Raw genomic sequence first — 18,212 nt, 5'->3', positions numbered from 1 at the left:
TGTTGTTTCATTGATTTTTCATGGTGGTTTCTCATTCCCTGAACTTAATGATAAAATTGGACAATTCATAGGGTACCTCTCAGCAATTAGTTCCAATTAGCTGGATTCAAATTCTATCATGAGTCATGTACCTTGTTTCTTTAGTTATATCCCTCTAGTGTGGTCTGAAGAGCTTAAGAACACATACCAGTTAATTAAGAAAATCATAGTTAATTACCAGTATACACTTCCCAATAATTATAATCTTGTCATTTATTTAAAAATATTTAGTGAATACAAAGCAGTATGTGTATCATATAAAATGTTAATAAGTTTTTGTGTACTATCAAGCTGAGAAATTTAACATTGCCCGTAATTTGAAGTCCTCTGTTTAAACCATCCTGACCCTTACTTCCTTTTTCTCCTAAGATAATCATTATCCAAATTTAGTGTTTGTATTATTATGTTTCTCTTGAAAATTTTGTGGGACGTGTGAACATACACATGCATTTATAAAATGCAAATGGTCAGTTAAGCTGGGTTTTGAAGTTCTTAAATTTGGTATCATATTACAACTATTACTCTACAATTTGCTTTCTTATTCAGTGTTATGTTTTTATGATTAATCCATGTTGATTCATTTAGTAGCAGGTTGTTAATTTTCACTCTTGTTAATGTTCCAGTCTATTATTATCCCAGAATTCTCTTAACCATTCTCTCATACTAGGCATTTGTATTATTTTGTTGTTTTTGCCGTTCTTGGTTTTGTTTTGTTTGTATTTTTTCTATTACAAAAATGTGGCAAAACACATTTTTGTTTATGTTTCCTGTGTGCAGATGGAAGAAATTCTCTAGGATAATAGCAAAAAGTAGAATATCTGGGTTGCAGGTTAGACTATCTTTAAAATAAGTAATACCAAATTGTTTTCCAAAGTATTGACTTATCATTTCATTATGTATATTTCTATCAGACATCATGTTCCATACCTTAAATATATACAGCTTAAAAAACAAAGTACTGATTCTTAATTCCACTAGTAATGTGTAAGCTTTCCCTTGACTCATATTCACATCACTTGGTATTGTCAGACTTAAAAATTTTTGCCTATCTGTTTGTTTTAATCACCTTGGGCTGCCATGACAAAATACCATAGACTAGGTGGCTTAAACAACAAAAATTTATTTTCTCACTATTCTGGAGGCTATAAGTCTGAGGTCAAGCTGCTATCATGGTCAGGTTCTGGTGAGGGCTCTCTTCCTGGATGGCAGATGGCCACCTTCTTGCTGTGTCCTAACAAGGTAGAGTGAAAGGGAGTGCCAGCTCTCTTATATCTCTTCTTGTAAGGAAACAAATCCTCTTGGATTAGGGTCCTAACATTATGAATTAATTTAACCTTAATTACTTTCTTACTTCAAATACAATCACATTGAGATTTAGGGCTTCAACATATCAATTTGGGAGGGAAGAGGCACAATTCAGTCAATAGCATTGGTGGAATAAAGAGACATATTGTATTTTTTCTTTAAATTTCTCTGACGTGTAATGACATCAAGCATGTTTTCGTACGTTTATTGGTCATGGAGGTTTCTTATTTCTATAAATGTTTTTGGTTATTTTTCGTTGGTTTGCTTCTATTTTTTATATAGATTTTAATTTCTGAATGTATTTTGGATACTAATTCTCTGTTGGTCATGTAAGTTGCAAATATTTCCTCACAGTTTATGGCTTACGTTTTCAATTTCTTCATATCATATTGTAAAGACCAGAAGTTTTTTTAAAAAAATTCCTAATGTAGTCACATTTATCAATTGTTTATTTCATTAATAGTTTGTATGCATAGTTTATAAAATTCTTTTCTACTCAAAACTCATAAAAATATTAACCTCTTTTCTTCTAGAAATGTCAAAATTTTCCTTTCTTTGGTTAAGTTTTAAAGCTACATAAAAACTGATTGTTGGATGATCTGTGATTAGGATCTAAATTCATTTTTATGGAATAATTAATTATCAGAGCACTGTTTAACAAGAAGTTCATTCATTCTCCACTGATTTGAAATGGTGTCTCTGTATCTCTTTCTGGACTCTCCTGTTTCATTGGTCTATTTTTTTTCTATCTCTGCATGAATTCCTCATTGTTCTAATTATTATACCTTTGACTTTATTATATAGTGATATCTCCCTTAGCAAATAAGCCCGCCCTGTCATTTCCTCATGAATTTATAGACAAGTCTGACTCTTTTCTCTTCCATATACATTTTTGAATTCTTCAAAAACTGTCAAGATACTTATTGAACTTGCATTGATTCTACAGATCAGTTTGGATAGAAATGGTATATTTACATTATTTTGACTTTCTAACCATAAACATTTGTTTGGGTGTTACTTAATGATTTTTTAATAAGTTCCCCAATTTTTTTCATAAACATTTATGTTTGGACATCATGGCGTGCTTCTGATTCCAGGTCCGTAACCTACATCAGGGAGACCAGAAGTTGGGCTGCTTGGCAATACTACGAAAAAAAACAAAAAAAACCTGCATCTAGGTGGGCAGTGCTTTGGGCACCAACATACAAGTTCTTCCCAATAGTTTCTCATTTACCCCATTCACTAAAAAACTAGTGAAGGAGCTCTAGACAAAAAGAACTCCAATCTTGGTTTTGTAATTAAATCATTGTATCTTTAGGCTACTTTACCTCTTTGAGCTTCAGTTTACCATCTGAAAAATGAAATGAAGGGTAATCTTCAAAGTCTTTCAGTCTAACATTACAGAAATTTTGTTCAAAGAAAATTCACAATAAAGAGCAGAACTAACGGGGTCACAGAACTCTTCAGGTTATCTTCTGACTTACCTTTGTTTGTAGTAACAAGGAACTCCTCAGTTTATAGTGGTTTACAGGAACAAACCTTTATTTCCTGTTTGCCTTACAAGTCATTAACTATGGGTTGGCTGTGGCTGCTGTAGCTCTGATGAGCTCTGCATCTTTCGGAACTGAATCCTGGAACTCACTCTGGGAAATGCTGCCCAAAAGCACTATTTCCTAACCTAATAGTTTTGACATGATTTGTCAAAATCAAAATTACGTTAGCTATAATGTATTTTTTTTCTGCATATAAAGGCAATATATGTTTATTTAAGAACATTTAGAAACCATAACAAATGTAAGAAGATAATGCAAGTGACCTGTAAATATAATACCTAGAGATAATATTAACTTTTTGATATTTTTCCTTTCAGTTTTTACCTTTGTGTCAATGGATATATATAAATTTCAATAAAATCAAGATTATATTGTGCAAGTCATTCTGTAACCTTATAACAAAACCCAACATATATTATAATCATATATTTCTTTGTCATTTAATGAGCTTTAAAAATAGGAATTATATGGCTACATAAAATCCTATAATATGAATGTTCCATAATTTGAGTGTTTTCTATTTATTTACTTTAAGGCTATAATTAATATTATTACAAATAAATCAGAATATTGATCATTTATTACATCCTTATAAAAGATTTCTGGAAGAGTATTATGAATTCTTGCCTGAAGGTGAGTTTATTTCAAACTCACCACATAATTCTGACATCTCATTGTGAGAAAGGATAAATATATTTGCAGTTTAAATCACATGACCATGAGTTATCTGGCTGTTGAGGGCAAATTCAAAGGCAGGCTATGTTCTATTGACTAGGAGGCAGGGAATTTAGTTGGGGGAGATACACAGTTAAGTAATGTAGGAAGAGGCTTTATATTATGGAGTGTCCATTTTATGCCTTTTGCCTTTATGCAAAAGGAACTGTTCCTGTTTCTGAGCCCTCTTCTCTACCTTCCTGTTAGAACTAAGTTCTACCATTGCCTTGGCCTTTGCATCAATATTTATGCCATCTGAACAATCAGTCACATGTCCTCCATGGGTACACATATATGATTTCTTCATTTTCCATACACACACACACCAAATTTTAATTATTCTTACACATCTAATCACCTGAAGCATTTCTTATGGCAACCAGCATGGAGTATATCAGCTTATCTATGCAGGGCTAGTCTTTTACTGTATTTGTTCTTAGTAAGTGAGACTCAGTTAAGAGGATATTTAGTTTGTAGGCCATTTGCCTTTTAGAAAGCTTGACAAGGACATTGCAGCTTATCTTGACACCATATGTAGAACTAGATCTGCAGGAAACAATTGAGCAGTGGCCACAGGTGGTAGCAATGCAGCTAGGAAAGCCTTCTCTCAAGATCAGGTCCACATAGTGAAATACTTACTACCAGAGACGGCAGAATCCTGGTTGACCTTCAGCTAGTTAGGTAAAATACATTTATTACAAATATTTATTTTATTAAGCACTTACTTTAGGGCTTACTATACTTTAGGCACTGTTCTAAGACTTTACAAATATCATCTCATTTGATCTTTACAACCCTGTGAGGTAAGTGCTCATTTAATTATCTCCATTTTATAGTCTAGGAAACTAAGGCACAAAGAATATGAGCAATTTTTTAAAGAACAGCCAGCAATTCAACCAAAAGAGGTGGCCCCAAAGCCCAGGCTTTGTACCAGCCAGTATGTTAGGACTGGGTAAGATCGAATTACTTTAACAAAATCGTTAACAATGACCTCACTAAGTGCACAGACTAGCATGGAGCTAGAACTTAAAAGCTGAGCAAAATGATGTAAAATCTTGTAACCAGGTCTAAAATAAAGAGACATATGTGAAGGTTGTGAGGACTAAAGATGAAGAAGCTAATACTGCAGTGAATTAATAAAACTATAAATTCTGTGGGGAGCATGTGGCAAGGCTATAGAAGAGAGATAACATTTGAGCTGGTTCTTAAGAATGGGTAAGACATGAAGGACTTACATGAGAGGGTGGAATTCTAGTGTTCAAACCACTTGTCAAACTGGAAGGGAAAACAGTCTGCCAAAATATCTATATTAAGAGCTTGGAATGTATCACTGGGCACACAACATGGGTACATTTCCCACATCCCTAATAGTTACATGTAGTCATATGACTAATTGAATGTGGACAGAAGTGTACTCCATTTCTAGCCCTGGCTCATAAAAAGCTCCCATGTGATCCTTTACATTATCTCTTCCCTTACCTATCAGTGGGGTGCAGAAGCTCCAAGAGAGGCTAGGACTCTGAAGATGCAAGCGATGACAGAGCCACAGTTGAAGGAAGCCTGGATCTCTGAGTCACCCTATGAAGGCTGCCCGCTAGTCATAAACACCTACATCATACTTCATATAAATAAGAGCTAAACATTTTATTAGGTAAAGCTACCAAGATTAGGGAATTTGTTACAGTAACTAGGATTTCTTTTTACACTAAGTAATAAAAAATCATTCATTTACAACTTAAGTTCTTATCTCCCTACTGCCCGGTGGATCAAGGGTTTATGAATTTTAGAAAGAAAACGTAAGCTGTTTTATGAAGAAAAATATGGAAGGACACACATGCTATTAATATGGGTTGTGTGTGTGTGGGGTGGAATTAGAGGAAGCTGACTCTTATGAGGGGAGGAGAGGGACAGAGGAGAAGTAAACAGTGAAAGCTAATGAAAATAAGACATAAAACAGGTGCTGACAAACCGCCACTTGTAGGCCAAATCCAGTCTACCATCCGTTTTTATAAATAAAGTTTTTTTGAAACACAGCCATGCTCATTCATTTATGTTTGTCTACAGCTACTTTGGCACTACAATGGCAGAGTTAAGTAGTTGCAACAGAGACCTTATGGTCCACAGAACTGGAAATATTTTGGCCCTTTATAGAAAAAGTTGGCTGACTATGGCCTAAAAAGACATGTTTATATTCACAGTCATGCATATAGGAAAAATTATATGTATGTATGGTATATTCATAAATACGTTTAAATAAAAATTAATGACAAAAAGTAAAGCTATATTTTCTTTGCCCTTCTGAGGAATAGTTTACTTAAACTGTAGCTCATATCATGGAAGTTGCAAATATGTAAACAGATTATACTACTTTTCAAGGCAAAGTGATTACTTTTCCAGTGGTTCATTCAATCCTGCAAATCTCACAGGTCTTCATGCTGCCTTTGTGTGGCATTTGTCCTGAGGTTGTTAGCCCGTTAGCCCCTTTTTCACATTCCTACATCTTGCTCCTACAACACTTATGTTCTGCCAACTAGCTCCAAGCATGAGTTAGACAATGAAGTTTTTCTATTTAAGTAGCTCTTCTCAGTAAATACATTCCAGAAACATTAGACACAGTAATTTTCCTCAGTAATTCTTCTCCTGACATTCTTTCTTCAAGTAGCTTCAAAAGCACTTGTGTCCTGATGTCGGGGAAAGAAAAAACAAAAAAACCCAAACCTAAGAAAGGTCTCCAGAACTTTCAGAGTTGGGATAATATATATCACAATCCAAGAACTTCTTATTACAGATGTCCAGTGGGTTAAAGAAGTCATGGAAGAGGCTCGATTTACAGCATTATGAAAAAGGCATTTTTATCCGTCTCTCTGTGAGCCCAAAGGTAGAATCCTGAATATAATTGCCAAGTATGAGCAATGATTTGAAAAATCAGTGGCACCATGCCTTTTCTATATATCAATTTCTGTGTTAAATTGTTTGGCTTGTAGTTACAGTCACAAAGCGCTTAATGGCTCACACCCACAAACATCATGTCTCACTCAGGTTGTATGTTGGAAGTTCCCAATTAACTGGGGGTCAACTGTATCTACTGTGGCATTGCTCAGCTCTGATCAGCTCTGCTTTGCCTCACATGTCTTCTCATTTTAGTACCCTGGCTTAAGGAGCACGTAAGGTAGGATCTGCCCATTTTCTGGCAGAGAGAAAGAGAAAGAGGCCAAGCTGAACCACACAATCATGGTTAAAGCTTTTGCTTGAACTTGGTCTGCATCGAGTTATCTCATATTCCATTGGCCAAAGTAAGTTATTTGGCCAAGTCCAGAATCAATGGAGCAGAAAGGTATGTAAATAGTTGTGAACAGTAATACAATAGACCACATCTTCTTTACGTGTTTGAAGATTGCAAGGCCAAATCCTGTCATCAGCTATCCCACAGCTAACTATCCTGTGGTGTTACCACGTTTCACACTTATTGACTAAGACAGCTAATTCACCCAGGAAAAGTTTCTCTAGAATGAGTATGTGTGCATTGCTTTTATCCTTCCATTTAATTGCAAAGATCTGTGCATTATCAGCATGCTATTTTGAGAGAACATTAGAGGAACTGATGTATTTTTTAAAAAGAACTAATCACTTTCTTGCTTTCTGTATTAGCACAACTTATTCTGCACAGGCTCCAGCTTGGGGAAGGGGGGAGTGGTCCTGAAACCAAAGGGTTTTAGGATGCATTTAAAGAATCATATACTTTTACACCCTTTTTGTTACCCTAATTACTTTCCTATTTGCATTCCAAATGCTGCTTTATTGAAATCCAATTCAAATTCAGATTATAGTCTCTGAATAAGAGGAAGCCACTAAACTGTGCTTATTGTTAGAAATGGCCCTTGGAGAAATCTGAAGCCTCTGTTGTGCTACCTAAAAAATGTGAATGTTCCTTTTGATCCAGACAGAGGACAAGTTGGACTAAAATGCCTGTGGCAGTAGGGAGTCAACATTCTAAAGAAGAATATGATTTATTTAAAACTCATTTATTTGAATATTACATCACCGGCACTGGATCAATTTGATGTTAATGTTTAATTCAGAACGTCCATTTTGCTATGCAAACTAGAAGTCCTGCTGTTAATTTTTGGGGTAATTCAGGTTTCTACAATGCATTTTCCTATCACTGGAGTCTGTAAGGTACTTGACCTCAATCTACCATGCCCCCAGTCCATTTCTTTTCATTGCATGGATCATTTATTCCAAGGGGGGATGTGATACCCTAGTAAAAGAGTTTACTGAGTCACTGGCTATTCTTTCTCAACTTTGGGGATCCAGTTAGTAGATAGGAACATTCAGGAACTCCACATTACTGAATTAGAAAAGTTAACGGTGTAACACGGCTTAGAGGGTACAAGACAAACTCCAAAATTTCATTGTGGGTGGACATGTCTGGCCAGATAATGGGACAGAAGGAAATGTGTCAGCTAGTCATGTTCAAACTTTAATAAACATAACATTTATTGAATTTCAATGTCTTACTTGATTTATAGGTTAACCTCCATTTCCTAATTTCCCTCGGGTTAACCTCCAAGCCTAGTAACCCATGAAAATTAGGCTAGCATTCTACAGCAAAATAAAATAGGACATTTGTTTTAGGGTGAGAGCTCTCTGAAAATCCTTTCGAATATCTTATCAGGTTTTGGCTGGGACAAACAAAATACTCCTGGCAGTATTGATTTTTTGTTTTAAAGCAAGAGTCCAAATATTTAGGGTCTCTAAAGGTGTACCTATTCTCAAATGTGACTCAAAACCAAATAAGCTTTTATATGTGTGAAACAAAGTTAATGGAAGTCCATTGTTTTGGACAAGCCTCCCGCACTAGGCCCCAGCAGACTAGACCAAATCAGGATGGAGTCACTTGTGCTAATGAAGCGGCGTCATGTAATACTTGAGGTTTGTTGTCTCACATCAAGGAAATCAAGGACACAGACGCACAAGGAGCGAGGTTAAGAGTGGAGGTTTAGGCCGGACATGGTGGCTCACACCTGTAATCTCAACACTTTGGGAGGCCAAGGTGAGTGGATCATGAGGTCAAGAGATTGAGACCATCCTGGCCAACATGGTGAAACTCCGTCTCTACTAAAAATACAAAAATTAGCTGGGCGTGGTTGTGCACACCTGTAGTCCCAGCTATTTGGGAGGCTGAGGCAGAGGAATCACTTGAACCCAGGAGGTTGAGGTTGCAGTGGACCAAGATCGCGCCACTGCACTCCAACCTGGCAACAAAGTGAGAGTCTGTCTCAAAAAGTAAAAATAAAAAATAAAAAAATAAAAAAAGAGTGGAGGTTATAGGCGAAAGAAAGAAAAACTCTCTCTCCTGCAGAGAGAAGGGTTCCTCTGAGTGGGTCTTCTGCTTCTGCAGTGAAATGCAGTGGGTTTTATAGATGAGCTTGAGGAGGCAGTGTCTGATTTACATAGGGCACAAAAGATTAGTCGGACCAGGTCTGATTTACATAGGGCACAAAAGATTAGTCGGACCAGGTGTGCCATCTGCATAAGGCATGAAAAACTGGTTAGGACTAGGTGTTCCATTTGCATAGGGTGCGAATTTCTGGTAGCCCCCACCCTAATCCTTTATTATGCAGATGAGTTCTCTACCTGGCTGGTGCCATGTTACCTGGTTCTTTACTATACACTATACATGTGGTGACAAAGAAAAGGGAAGATGGAGCCTCCATGTTGAACATTCCTGGCCCTCAGGTAGCCCTTTTCTATTGACAGAGCTGCCAACATTCACCCGTGCAAGCTTCCACCTCGCTTATCTATGTCTGCAGCTCGATTTTTCAGGCTGGTCTTTGTTAGAAAAGAAATGATTTCAGGGCTGTTTTTGTTAAAAGGGAAATTCTACCAAGGACTCTATTGCCCTTACTATCTGTCTAAATAATTTCTTTCTGTCTCCTGTATCACTAAGTGCCATGTAATCAAAGTGAACTTTGAAACAGGATAGATTTCCCCCGAACACAAAAGATTCTAATCAACCTGAGTCACCCTAATAAGGAAGTGTTTGCTGTTTTAACCCTGTAAGAAAAATAACTTTGAAATGACCAATCTGTTTTTTGTTCTCTGTTTTATTATCAAGCAAATGGGCTTGTTTCTTGATGCTCACAGAAGCCAATATTATGTGGCATTGGCTTTTGAGAAAAGAGAGGCTTTATTTACAAAACTGGTCAGGAAGGAAATAGAAGCAGTCTCTCCAATTTGGGGTCTGGGGCAAATTTATGGGTTCAGAGGGCAAGGGAAAGGAGTTAGGAATGTTGTCTTGGCAAGTCCAATTGGAGGGCTTTAAATTTTGTGGGGTATTTTTTGTTTGTTTTGAGATGGAGTCTCACTCTGTCACCCAGGGTGGAGTGAAGTGGGACCATCTCGGCTGACTGCAACCTCTGGTTCCCAGGTTCAAGGGATTCTCCTACCTCATCCTCCAAGTAGCTGGGACTTCAGGTGTGTGCCACCACACCCAGCTAGTTTTTGTGTTTTTAGTAGAGATGGGATCTTGCCATGTTGGCCAGGCTGGTCTCGAAACTCCTGACCTCAAGTGATCCAGCTGCCTCGGCCTCCCAAAGTGCTGGGATTACAGGCATGAGCCACCACGCCTGGCCAAGGGCTTTAAATATGACCATTTACAGAAAGGTGTGTTGAGGATTTTAGCCCCCAGATCTTCTGGCCCAACATACTCCTCACTTCTGAAAGAGTTTAGGCATTCAGGTTCCTGTCACGTCTCAGTCTTCTTGGTGCTTAGGGGAGGATTAATCGGTTCCTGGCCCAGTTAGAGGTCATTGCATATACCTGGGCTACATGGCATGCAGTTTTCAGCTCTGTTATACCTACAAGGTAACTTGACATTTTGTTATCAATACAATAAGCCCCATTTGGGCTGGTCCTGCAGTTACAGTTTCTGCTTTCTTCAGCTTTCTACCTATAAAGTCAAACTCCTCTGCTCAGCTTGTCAGAATACTCATTCTGTTTTATAGAATGAGGTGTTATCCAAGTCTAGAATCACAAATAAAAGCAAATAAAGATTTTAAAACTAAATTTGTTGCAATTTTGTCTTTTGACATATGGCTCTGTCACCCTAAAATAATCAAAATGGTCAGAATGCAGTTTAAACAGAGTTTATTCAAACACAAATATTGAGGACTACAGCCTGGGACACACTTCAAGCTTGCCTTGGGGAGTACTCCAGACAACAAAAGAGAGGCTCAAGTTTTTAAATTAAAAAATGATGAATCTGAGGAGGGAGCAATTACAAAAGTTCTTCATCAAAAAATGTTCATTCGTTTACAGAAATAACATTAGTTCGTGATTGGCTGTACATTGTTGAACTATAGGGCATATGGCATTTTATGGCTCGTGGAAGTCATTCTAGAGTCTACATAGCAAGTGGCTTCAGGAAGTGATTATTTAGCTCAAGGGGTAGTGAGACTTGACTGCTATTACATTGTAAATACCTTTCTGGGCCTGCTAATTGAAATGGGCTCATGTTTTTTGGATAAAAGGTTTTCTTTCCCTTTCTCAACTTAAAACCAATAAGCCTTTTAAATGGCTTAGCAATGGATGCAAGAGCTGTACCCAAGGAAGTTGAAGAACATGCAGTCCCTATGATCCAAAGTCACTCCCAAAGATAGTCAAAAAGAAAGAAAGCAAAAACCCTCATTGCCACAGGCAGTCAAGGCAATAAGGAAAGAGAGATGAGCTCCCTGAGGGATGACAATGGGTCGCTAGAACTTCAGCAGCAAATGGAGTGCCTAGACTTCCACTTATCTGCACAACTGACTACTAATTCTCATGGCCACCCAACCTGACAGCTGGTCACCTGCAGGTGCAGGCCTGACAACCTATGCCCTCCCACACCCACAGGGAAGAAAACCAGAGAGAGAACACTCTCACTAGATCCAAACCAAGCTCTCAGGACACAAAACAAGACAATCAGGGAAGAAATGACCATCCAATGGGAGGGAAAATACTCAAAACGGAGTCACCCAAGAGTCATAATAACCAAAGAACTAGTTATTTCAAGTGTTTTCTCCTTCCAATCTATATTTAGAAAGAAAAGACAAGAAGAGGCTCTTACAACCTTCATTCCACCCAACACTAAGCAGAGATCAGGGAGTTTGATTGGTTAAAAATAAGTTAATTAACATAAACATAAAAGTTTACTTTCACTAGCCTGGCCAGAGATCCCGAAATCTCAGCTGTAGTCTCCAGAGAGAGCGGAGTCCCAACCATCCATCCCATCTTTGTCACCAAACTGCCAGGGAGTTAAAAACATTTCTCCACCTTCTTAGATTTTTTTGACTGGGGGTCTGCAAATTAAACTGATAAGAAATAGATTAGCAAGAGAAAAGACAGATTTTATTCACGTATGTACATATGGGAGTTCACAGAAAAATGTGACTCAAGGAGGCATTCGTAATTTGGGGCTTATGTACCATCTCATACCCAACTCCACACTACCTCCTTTTAACAGGGAAAAGGGAGGGGGAGAAGGGCATATACAGGAAAATGAATTTCAGGAAAGGTAAATGGACTTTTAGGAGAACAGATGGGAGATATAATTTTGTGACAATATCTGCTTAGGTGTGGTGCTGACTTCTCTCAGGTGATGAGTCAATCTTCCCTGTTGCTCCCAAGGAGGGTATTTACGACAATTGAGTGCTTTTGAGTTCAAGAGGTTCTGCTTTTAGGCAGATAAGAGATTTCAGGAGCTCAAATGTCTTTTGCTCAAAATATCTTTATAGCACAGTGGTATATTCTGGACTCCTACTCAAAGCGTCATGTGCAAAACAGCAGCAGCAGCATAACCTCAGAGCTTCTTAGAAATGCAGAATCTCAGAACTGACTCCTGACCTGCTGAATCAGATTCTGAATTTTTACAAAGCCCCCAGGGATTTGTAGAACATTAAAGTCTAAGAACAGCATACCAGAGGATCTGACACATCATTTCATCAGAAAGAGACTATAAATAGACCAAGATGTGAAGATGGAGATTTTTGTTCTCTTGGTACAGGTTGTCTTCAGTATCCTCCAAACTCCTCCTTCACCACCTCCTCTTTAACCCCTTTAGGAGGCTCCTGGATTGACTTTCTGATTTACAAGTTAATGCTAAAAGATGAATAGATGTTAATTATTTACCTGATAAATTCAAAGAGTATTGGCATTTTGACTGGTGTCTACCTCAACCAAGAGACTAATATCTCATGATTTTGAATTTCATACCCTTCAGGGGGCGACTCTAATCAAACAATGAGAGTAGCTGCTATCTTCTCCTATTGAGACTTGGGAATTACTGAGTGCATTTAGAGAGCAACTTGATGTCTTCCTAATGGGCTAAAGAGTAGCCATTTCTTTTAAGTTTAGAAAGTAGAATCTGCCCCTTTGAGCCCATGAATGAGGAGTTCCTGACTTCTTAGAACATTCTGGATGACTAGGTAGAAAGCACCTGGGTTGCTCCTCCTTTCCTAGAATGGTATAGAAGACAGAAGACATTCGAAACTTTGAGAATGATCAGACATTGGTGATATTTATCACCTTGTTTGCATGTTTCATGACTTGGGGAAAAGAAAGTATGAAGGACCTTCTCTTCCTAGGAGGAATCCAGTTCTACTCTGCTACTAATGAGGAACCACTAAATTATCTAAAGCATCTTCTGCTTTATCTCCATTGTTGTTTCCTGGATATTTGTTGATTGCCTAATCAGTAGCTATTACATACTTCTCCCTTCCTAACAGGACCTACTCCTATCCCATTATGGGGTTGCCTGCTTTGTGGGTGGAATTATCCTCCCTCTCATCTCTAGTGGTGAATCCTAATTGGCCTAAACCAATGCTTGTCCCAGTAACTGGTTCAGAAATACATTGTAATGTAGCTCTAAGTCAAGAGTAAAAAAGAGTTTCCCAGCTAATTGGCTAGTAATTGGTTAATATGTAAATGGGACAGCCTATATTGATTCAATCAAAGCATAGGCCAGACATTGTCTAGTAGTTGAGGGAAAGAAAGCTTTCTCTCTTGGGGCTGAACTGAAGGGAAAGCATATAGCACCAGATGCTTATGGAAATCTCCCCTAGAAGCACCAGCGATAATTCCATAGAGTGGAAGCATAGGGTGGAAGCATAGAGAGACAAAAAGAATACTACCATTGACCTTTTCATCTATATGAGACTCTAAACATTTTTTGTCATGTGAAAAGGTTTGAGTTGGATTTTCTGTTACTTTGAAACTGAAAATATCTTAACGGATACACTTGCCAATTTGGACTAAATGCCCCCAACCTCTTATAATGGGGTGATTATTTGCCTCTTGGTGCCCCTGTAATGTGCAGAATGCAAGTTTACCAAGAATGAGGTTTAGAACAGTGGTTCTTAAACTTGTCTGCACATTGGAATAATTTAGGAACTTCAAATGATATTGATGCCTGCATCTCACCCCCCAGAGATTGTGATTAATTGCTTTGAGTATTACTGGGGCTTTGTGTGTCTACTTCTCTTACTTGTTTTATTTTGGTGGTGAGAACATGGGTGGCAACTGGAAGAGGGAAGTGGGAGGCTTCAATTTAATAAATAAATATGCACATTTCAAATGTTTATATTTTAATGTTACCATGCCCAGGATGCTTTTTCTCCTAGCCATGAACTCTGAGACTCTGGAATAAGAAAAAGAAGAAATCATCCCAGTTCATAGAATGTTGAGATTTTATTGACCTTGTGATATTCAGAGAACCACGTCAGTGAATGATGCAATTCCCTGAGTTAATTTCCAAGAAGCAAATGTTCACAAAGGCTTTATAGGTCCCAATATGACAATATATTCTCTAATCTCTTCTCTGATTTCCATCCCTTCCCCAGTCACCATGACAACTCACACAGGCATTAACCAAGAAACCTGAAAAGGACATTTTTTGTGTTTTACTTCAGCTCCTTTTTCAGACATTTGATAAAATGATTTGTATTCCGGAATTCCCTGGGATGGATGAATTAGAGATCCTCAAGCTTCCAAATTATACAGGTCAGACTATGGAGAGAGGCATATCCTATTATAGAGGGCTATTGAAGGTCGTAAAAATTGAAGACATAGCAGAGGTATGCCAAAACAAAGAAGAGCTACAATAAAAGAAAGAAAAGGAAACTTTCTATGTGAACATAGGACCACTTAACTTTGGGGAGGGAATGTCAGAGGCCTTATTCAGATTTAAAAAAAAAGGAGAAAGAACCAAGAGTTTTCTTTCTGAGTTCACTCTAATTTTGTTTTCAAACTAGGCTTCTATATGCTTAATATAAATGCCTTTAGCATTAGGTCTTGGCAACTTTAACTCGCTAATATTCTTTAACATTTAGTTATAAGGGAGTGTGTCTGGACTTGCATCTGGTAATTTCCTCTCCTCAGTAGCTACATGATGTGTCAGTCAGCTATTGCTGCTTAACAAACAATTCCAAAGCTCACTGGCATATAATAAGCATTAACTAATAGTCTAATAGGTCTGAGAATTAGCTGAGGTGGCTCTGCTTCAGACTTTAGGTCTGCAGTTCAGTTGAGGTAGCTCTGCTCCACATTCCTTTCTTTCTGATGATATGAAGGACATGTCCTCCTCATGACTGATAGAAAAACAAATGGGAAAAGCAAAACATGTGATCTCTTTTATTGGAAAAGTTTGGAATCAGTGCACTATCACTTTCTCCCTTATTCCATTGACCAAACCAAGTGGCATGGCCAAGCCCCACATGAATGAAGCAGAAGAATACACTTCACCCAGTGGTATGAAATTTAAAGTCACATGACTGAGTATGGATTCAAGAAGTAAAGAATGGGAATAATAATGGAGTTTATCACATGGGATAAAGTTAGGGCTCTAAAGCAGAGGTTGGCAAACATTTTTGGAAAGAGAGAGATAGTAAATATTTAGGCTTTGTAGGCCATATGGTCTCTGCCACGACTACTCATCTCTACCATTGTAGTGCAAAGGCAGCCATAGAAAGTATGTAAATGAATGAACATGGCTGTATTCCAATAAAACTTAATTTACTGGCAGTGAAATTTGAATTTCATATAATATTCATGTGCCACAAAATATTCTCCTTTTGATTTTTTTCAGCCTTTTAAAAGTATAAAAACTATTATTAATTTCCAGCTGTGCAAAAACAAGCAGTAGACCAGATTTGGCCCACAGGCCATAGTTCCCCACACTGTTCTAATAAATGGTATACGTGCCCCTCCAGTCCTCCCTAACATTTAAGACTCCAACCATACTGAAACATGGTTTCCCAAATAACCCATTCTGTTAGTGAGCTCTTATCCTTGATTTTGCTTTTGCCTCATCCAAAAATTTTCTCCTGCCCTTGCCTGGTCAGTAAACTTGCAGTCCTTCTTCTACTCTGCTGAGCGTTTTCACATCTGCAATGCCTTCCCATATTCCCTGGGACTAAGGCAGACTAAGGTAGTCCATCCTCTATGCTCCCATTGCATTATACATACATGTTAATCTGGGTAGACTGGCTGTTGTAGCACACAGCACTCCAGTTTAAATGGCTTAACACAGTAAATATTTATTTCTCACACATATAATGGGGCCATGGGGTCAGGTGGGCATTTGGGCTTTCTCCATTCAACCATTTAAGGGCTCAGTCTCCTGTCTTATAGCTCAGACTTCTAGAAGGTCCTACTAATATATTCTGTTCTGTGGTCAAATGAAGAGAGCAGAAATGCAAGGGAGGATTTTATGGGCCAGGCCTGGAGCACATTCCTTCTGCTCAAGTTCCTTTGGCAAGAACCACATTCTTTGTCCACATGTAACAGTAAAGGAAGCTGGAAATGAGGTTGGTTGAATGAATGAATAAGTTGTAAGTATACACAAATTTCATTTTAAGACAGCAGCACACACATTGTTCTTGGATTATTAAAACATTAATCTCAGTGGAATTTGTTAAAAAGCAAATGGGACTGAGTTATAACCAGCTGAACTAAATTTCATGTTCCCTTCTGCCTTTGTGCTGTGAGAGCTGTTGTAGCTAATTTGCAAAATGTGTCCTTCTCTATGTCAAGTTTCTTTCAAAGTTAAAAACAAACTCATTTTACTCAGGTCTGCTTTAGCTTTACCCCTCCTCTGACAATGTCTTTGCTCTTATTGGAGGCCACAAAGACTTACGGGTGCAATGTTTTTGATAGGTGGCTTTCTCCCCAACCCCTCCATCTCCATTCTGCTGCCCAGAGTGTTGCCTTGCCTCTCCAGGCCATCTGCACTTGCTCTTGGATGAAATAGAATTAATGCCATTTGCTGTTTTCCTGTCTTTCATAGCTCCAAGATGTGTCCCTGTGTCCCTTTGTTGGCATGCTGGCTCATACAACAGCTGCTACTTTCAGCCATCCCTACTGAGAGAAAACAATAGCATTTCCTGTTGATATGGCTCCTTTGTTTGGAATCAAAGGAGACATGTTAAGGCCACGGGGTCCTTTTTAATGCTGTGTCTGGGGACTGTGGGGTTTTTTGATCATACACTTGCCAGGATTAAATCCAGCCTGAGTCTTAAGGGTGCATTCTTGGGGGTGGTTACCAAGCACAAAGGGGACAGAGAAGAGTAATAACAGGATGGGTTCCCTGCTGCTTCTGCATTTCCACATTTTCCACCTCTAAGCACATTCTTCTTCTGCAGTGATTCTGTTCCCCATTTCCTATGTTACACAGCCCGCAGACCACAAAACAGAGAGCAGCTGGGAGTTATGTGCCTTTCTTTACTTGCAAAATGGCATGCAAGACACTACAAAGCCATGCCAGTCCCCTCTTCCTAGCTTTTGCTCTTCTGTTTGATAGAGGCCCACTTCATCTTTATGCCTAAACTGTCAGGTCTGTCCTGATTTCTTCTCAACATCTCTGTACCACTTGTGGTTCAGAAGTAATGCCTACTGGCAGTGACCATCTGAGTGTCTAGCTGTGACGCAAGTGAGCCATCCATAATGACACTCTTCATGTTCCCACGTAGAATGCTGATTTGCAGTTATAACATGAAGCTGACCATTTTTGAGGGTTATATGCAAGGTACTGTGGTAAGTACGCTGCTTTTGTTATATCATTCAGTCTCCACAATAATATCCCAGAGTTGGCACCATTTTGCCCAATTTTATAAATAACAAAACTGAAGCCGGGACAGAAAACCTTGGCCAAGGTCACATTGAGAAGCCCAGAGCTAAGACTTGAAGCAAACTTGTGCGACTTCAGAGTTTTCGATCCGTAATTCTATGCTGCTGCCTTGAAACTAGTGAAGCTGTATAGTATTCATGGGTACTGTAAGAATTTATAGAATATTAATACTAGAGTATGGTCCACAGATTGGTAACATCAGCATCAACTGGGAGCTAATATTTTATTTTATTTATTTTTTTTTTTCCATAATTTTTTTTTTATTATACTTTAGGGTTTTAGGGTATATGTGCACAATGTGCAGGTTTGTTACATATGTATCCATGTGCCATGTTGATTTCCTGCACCCATTAACTCATCATTTAGCATTAGGTGTATCTCCTAATGCTGTCCCTCCCCCCTCCCCCAACCCCACAACAGTCCCCGGAGTGTGATGTTCC

This window comes from Hylobates moloch, unplaced genomic scaffold, assembly GCF_009828535.3.
Source record: "Hylobates moloch isolate HMO894 unplaced genomic scaffold, HMol_V3 SCAFFOLD_7, whole genome shotgun sequence".
Classification (NCBI taxonomy): domain Eukaryota; kingdom Metazoa; phylum Chordata; class Mammalia; order Primates; family Hylobatidae; genus Hylobates; species Hylobates moloch.
This window is presented reverse-complemented; position numbering follows the sequence as displayed.